This window comes from Adiantum capillus-veneris, chromosome 22, assembly GCF_014529385.1.
Source record: "Adiantum capillus-veneris isolate H3 chromosome 22, ASM1452938v2, whole genome shotgun sequence".
In the NCBI taxonomy this organism is placed as follows: Eukaryota; Viridiplantae; Streptophyta; class Polypodiopsida; order Polypodiales; family Pteridaceae; genus Adiantum; species Adiantum capillus-veneris.
The window spans coordinates 121,246,825-121,253,711 of NC_140952.1; positions in this window are offsets into that span (position 1 = coordinate 121,246,825).

Below are 6,887 nucleotides of genomic sequence, written 5' to 3' on the forward strand. Positions count from 1 at the left end.
CAAAGAGCACTCCACAACCTGTACGAATTAGAGCTGGCGGACACAAAGAAGGTGGCAGCTAGAGCAGACGAAATCAATCTGGAACTGCAAAACAAGATCAAGGAGCTACAGAAAGTACAATTACAACTCCAGTTAGAACTACAAAGAGAACAAGAGAATGTTGCCTATTACTACAAGGAAGTTCAGGCACTCAATGAATCAAACACAATCTCTCGGTAGAGCAGCAGAGACTAGAGGAAGAGTTAACCAAAGAGAGGCAACAAAATAAAAATCTCTTCTCATCAACATGGTGAAGAAGTACCAGATCTTGCATGCCAGATGCTTGTAAAGATTTCAAAGATGCTAATCACCTGCATAATGGCCTTCAATGATGTTGAAGCAACGGAGCATCCTTGGCATGTATTTGTGGACGGAACAAGAGGACTATGCTGGAATATGGAAACTGAAGTTCCCTAGCAAAAACATCAACATGGGATTATATGCAAGAGTCATGTTTTTGCCCTCACACTACATGCAAACCTTCAAGGAGGCATTCATGATAGGATTCTTTGAAGTTGACTTCTCCATATTTAATCTCATGACCAAAGATTTACCGGCTTAGCATATCGCATATCCGAGCACTCTCAACAATAACCCTTTTAGAGATCTGGCAACAAGGATGGAAATCGAGTCAAGTGAAGAGAAATTCAGACGACTCACAGGGACATTGGAAAAAAGAATGATAAACTACTAAAGGCAACAGTCAAATGCAATTGCACAAGGACATGCAATGAATAGGAAGGGTGGAATGTTTGGTGGATACAGCAGACTGTCACTTAAAAGCCGGATACACTCCAAATTTTTTTGTACTCAATCCTTTTCTCAAAAGAAGCCTTGTAATTCTACTGTTGATGATTCTCAAATTGTAATTTAGCCTACATTCTCTATCATCCACTCAGAACCTACAAGCCTTGTAAGTGACCAATGGCCGTGGGAAAGGGTCCCAAGTTTTTAAGTCAAAACCCTTCGTTTTGAAGGACACATTATCATTATCTCTGGGAATTATTGGACGTCGACTGAGAGCTGTACTTCTGCTACAAGTTGTAATCAAACTTTCTCCTTATTTGGTAATCAGAATTTGATTATAAATAGCACATTGTGTTCCTTGTCTCTTGCTCTTTAATCTAAGTGTAATCATTCTCGATTTTGTTGTGGTTTGTGATGTCTTGTCTGTGAGCTAAATGCACTCATTTGAGGTCTTAAATGGTTTTGTTTTTATGTTTTGACCTTGGAAGGGTGTTTCTAATCTCGAAGGGAACCTTTTTGTGTAGTTCTATTTCAGTTTTCTATACATTTTTTGGGATGGATGGTGATTTATGTACCTTCCCAAATGATTGCAAAACTTGGTAAGATTATACTCTTAGGTGTTGTAACACCTCTCCTCATGTTTTGTTGCATTCCAAATTTGTTTGGATGCCAAAAAGGTGTGATGACCTAGAGCTGTGAGATCAAACATAGGCTAATTTTTTGACTAGGAAGTTGTTGATTTGCTATTGTATATATATGAACAGTTCTTTAAGTTCACTTCTTTGAAATTGACAATTTCTTTGAGTCTCTATGCCCCATCTCGAGTCACTTCCTTGTGTATTCACATTATGTTAGTCCCAGATAGCTATGTTGCAGACGTCCGTCATGGTGATCCGCTAACACACACACACACACACACACACACACACACACACACACACACACACACACACACACACACACACAGGGTTGGTAAGAGACATGAGGGTGGGAGATCAAAAGGGGAGAAGAGAGAGGGACAAGGGAGGGGAAAGAGAGAGGGGGGGGGGGGGGAGACAGTAGGGGGAGAAGAGAGAGGGGGACGCGAGAGAGAGAGAGAGAGAGAGAGAGAGAGAGAGAGAGAGAGAGAGAGGGATGGGGACAGAGAGATGGGGGGGCGGAAGGGGGAGAAGAGAGAGGGATGGGGAGAGAGAGAGGGGGGGGGGGGGGGGGGGGGGGGGGGGGGGGGGGGGGAGGATGGGGAGAGAGATATGGGAGGATAGAGAGAAAGAGAAGGGGGAAGAAGGGGAAGGAGAGGAAAGAGAGAGGGATAGGCGGAGAGAGAGAGAGAGAGAGAGAGAGAGAGAGAGATAGATAGATAGATAGATAGATGTATTATCGTCCATGGAGGTCAATATGACCTATGGGACCAAAGACAAAACATTACAAACGTGGGGGGATTGTGGGATACATCTTAGTTAAGGACTGAGGGTCCAAAAAAGATAAGACAAGATGAAAATGAACAAAATCTATGTAGAAGGGGGTGAGGAGGGAACCGGTCTGGGAGTTTGAAACTCCTGAATAATAGCTTTACCTCCTCGGTAGACTGCCCATTTCCCTGTTGTACGCGCTTCTCGCATCTTTTGTAGTTCTGCCTTCTTTTGCTTGAGTTGAGCAGGTGTAAGATCTTTTGCAAACCACAATTTGGTGTCCTTGAGAAGCTTTGATTGCTCAAGAACTTTGATTCGGTCCACCTTGGTTTTGAAAGTGTAGATTGCATGATTGGTGTGAGGCTCGTGTGCAAGAGAAGTAATTGTTGCTGGATCACACTGTACCATGGGGATTGTGGATTGGATGCGGGAAAATGACTCGGGAAACTTGAGGTTCCCCTCCCCTCTCCAATCGCTTGGGAGCCCACCAATGCGAACATTGAGGGCGATATCCTCCTGTCGTTGTCGTTCACGCAGCGTGGACGTCACACAGTCCTCGACCCTGCGGGAGATTACCTCTTGTACTTGAGTTTTGACCTCCTTTGTGACGGTCGTCTCTACTCCTTCTTTGGCCTTTGTGAATTTGATTTCCATTTTCTTCAACTCCTCCTCCTTGCGATTCTCTATTGTGGCAAGCCGGGCTTCGAAATCTGAGAGCTTTTGTTTCAACTCGTCATTCTCCTTACGAAGGCTTTCGACTTCGATTTGAAGGCGGGTGATGTTGTCTACCTTTGGAGGTGTTGCCACGACTCCGGCAAAACTGAGCTTACCTCGGGACGAGGCCCGAGTGGTCATGAATGCTGAGCTGCTTAGGTCGGAAAGGTCGACCTTCCAATGTCGCAAGGCAAAACCCTTCTTGATAGGGCAAAACCCTTCTCGAAAAACAGGGCCGGCCCGTCGGCGTGGCTCGTTAGCTCGCTAAACAGAGGCCGAACCTGTGTCGAGGACGAGCAATGCGGGGTGAGACAACCCTTTGACTAGGTTCCAAATTGATCCAAAACCTAGCGTGTGTAGAGAGGCTACAGAGGCTTAGGCTCGGGGTTGAGGTCGATGTACAGAGATTCGATTAAGCAGCAGTTGAAAGCCGAGGCACTCGGGCTAAAGAGGTTTGATTAAACAGTGACCAATCGAAACGAGGCACAGTCGGGCTGGGTAGTTACCAGTGAGGCAATAGTCGGCGCTGCTGGGACAGTCGAAATCGAAGCTCGGGCTAGGCAGTGATGAAACTGGGCACAGTCGACGATGTTAGGACAGTCGAAGCTGGTGCGACACCACAGATTGAAGCAGAGAGCGACAATGTAGCAAATGACGACACTGTAGTAGATGTCGACACTGTAGCAAGACATGAGCGGGCAGCGAAGTTTGAGACTTGCTTGGGCATGGGCGATGCTGGTGCAGTAACGCCCCCCCACAAGGCCGCCCTCGCCCAAGGGGAGACACATAGAAGAAAGGGTTAGAGAGAGAGAGAGAGAGAGAGAGAGAGAGAGAGAGAGAGAGAGAGAGAGAGAGAGAGGAGAGAGAGAGAGAGAGAGAGAGAGAGAGAGAGAGAGAGAGAGAGAGAGAGGGGGGGGGGGGGAGAGATAGATAGATAGATAGATTTGATTATCTTCCTCAGAGAGAGAGAGAGAGAGAGAGAGAGAGAGAGAGAGAGAGAGAGAGAGAGAGAGAGAGATTTTATTATCATCCTTGGAGGTCAAATATGACCTATGGAATCAAAGCTACATGTGATGTAGTATGTGTGTGGCTGATGAGTAATTCTCAATGCTCCCAAAATGGGGTGATGAGAGTTGCAACGGAGAGCCCACACAGTGGCTCAGAGAGGAAATTTTATAGGTCTAAGTCATGGCTAAAAATGTGAGGGAAGCAAGTTCAAATGTGACCAAAATTTGAGCACTATAGTAGTGTGTGGTTCTTAGACTTTCGAACTTGAAGTGAGCATAATGTGCACACTTGATTTGACTCTTCTCCATTGCCCCAAGGCCCTATCTCGCATCAAAGGGAGTGGGAGCTAAGCTAAATGGCCGTGGTAGTGCATATCGCTGACAAGGGGATGGGCTCAAGCATGTAAGGGTGAGTACCATTTCCTCTTCCAGGAAAGAACATGGTTTTGTAGTTGGGAGTGGTGTAATGTATGAAGCATGACCCCCTGGATTTCTCCCAAGCTATAATACATTGGCATTGTAGAAAATCTTCATTCGCTTGGGAGTCTATTGAGGCATCATGTAGCAAGTGTAATGCATCCCATCTTCCAAACCACTTCTTTATATGTTGCATCCATCCCGTGCTCAAGATCTTGCTTTTATGCATCTTTTGAACTTTTTTGCTTGCTTTCCATGCAATTGTAAGAAGTCAATGTGAGGGGTTTTGACGCATCTTTATCATGTACTACACAACCCTTTCCATGCACATAACCTCTATTAAAAGAGCTCCCGACTCAAGAAGTAGGAGCATATATGGTGTTTGTTTCTTAACTTGGAGAAGAAAACACTTTTGAACCTTCTCGAACTCTTTCCAAGTAGACGTTGAGATGCTTTCGCCCCACATTTCAACTCCATAAAGAAGAAATGGTGTCACCAATGTGTCAAAAAGGTACTTCTTGAGAACCCAACACTGATGTTTCCTGCATTACACATGTTCTCAAATGCATAATATGCTCTCTTCTCGGCTTCCAAACAATGCATAGCACATTCATGCCACTTGTGATTGGCCGGAATCTCAAGGCTAAGATTCTTAAAGTTCTCAACAACTTCAAGTGTCTCATTGTTGTAGACAATGCATGGCTTCTCCTTACGGTTGGTTTTCACAAGCATAACCTTTGTTTTGAATTCATTCACAATCAGCCCACTATGCAAGTAAAATTTCTCAAGGAAAACCATAAGCTTTTGTGAATCCTCTAAAGTGTGTGTTAGAAGCACTACATCATCCGCATACAACAAAAGAATTATTACGGCATTGCAAATAGTGACCTCTTCAATGCCTTCTTCTTGCATAAAGTCAAGTACCATTTGCTACGATTGATTGATGCATAGACCAAAGAGGGTTGGTGACAATGGACGCCTTTGTTTAACCCCAATAGTGCTTGCAATTTTTTTTTAAATTCCTCTTCCCATTCACAATTGACATATCACCTTCTCATAGTTTCAAAAAACCGCAAGCATAAACTCACTTGGCACTTGGAGTTCTTCCATCCTTTTCCACAAGTTGTTATGTGGAATCATATCAAAGGATTTCTTAAAGTTCACAAAGCAACAATACAATCGCAAGCCTTTCAATCAACTATTCTCCATGAAAACATGAAGAGTCGAGAGAGAGAGAGAGAGAGAGAGAGAGAGAGAGAGAGGGGGGGGGGGGGGGGGGGGGGGGGGGGGGGGGGGGGTGTGAGGGAGAAATATATCAAAAGAGAGGGAGGAAGGGTTAGGGGCAATATAGTGACAGGGAAAGAGAGAGGAAGAAGGGAGTGGAAGAAGAGGAGGACCTTGAGGAAGGAATGGTGGTTTTTGGAGAAGGAGATGGAGATGGACAAAAGGAAGGCAACTAGAGGAGTAGACGGAGAGGAGAGGTGGAGAAGAGGGAGGATGGTGGAGGAGGAGCAAGGGAAGAGGAGGAAGCACATGCCACGGCGAGAGGAGGAAGGGGAGGGCAGCCCTCAGAAGAAGAAAAAAACTCACTTCAAATCTCGCTCCGTTGAGCTCCCTCGCAGACCTAACTCTCGCATTTGAGTGATCACATCTTTCATTGTATGCACCATGTAGGACTCTATTGGCTTGTGGTTATTAATGGGCTTTGATAACATCAGGTAATTGAGAACAGAGGATTGGCATCTTCTCCAGATGAAGTAACTATTTCAGGATCATCGTCAAAAGAAATCAGGTAATAGGTCGGCTTGATCTTGAGCAATTGTGGAGCATTCTTGTATATAGTTTCATCCTGAGGTCGATTTTTTAAACCATTTTTGCCTCCAAAGGGTTGTCTTTCTAGTATCATAAGCACTTGATTTGCAGTGATTGGCACATCTTCATAGTCTCCCTCCAAATTTGGCTCTAGTGATGGCAAGAGCTTCTTTTTTCATAGCAGGGTTGCCTGCTTCATCAGTGGCAATGGGAACATCTCATGGCCAAAATTATTGACCACCTTGTCTGGATTGATCATTAAGAGACCCAATGACTCTAGCACCTTAAGCTTGTAAATCATAAATTCCTTGTGAGAGTGGTAAGAATGTCTTCTATCCATTCCTTGAGTAAAAAATTCCAAATCAAAGAAGCAACCAACCTCCAACAAACCAACTTGGTAATGGATACCTAAGCATCCTAAACAAAAACCGCCTTCAAAATTTCCATAACCAAAATACAAGTGGATAACAAAAGCCAAGCCAAACCAAATGATCATCCCACCAAAAGTACTAAGCCTTATGGGACAAGTTGCGCAAAATGTACGAGATCAAGAGTGCAAGTAACAAGGTTTACTTGATGAAGAAGCTATTTGAGATTCACATAAAGAAGATGATACAATTTTTGAACACTTCAATGTATTCAATATACTTTTCAGCCAATTGATGTCACATGGACTCAATTTTAACAACACATCGTGGTCTATCTTCTTGTTGTGCACTCTACCCTCTTCATGGAAAATATT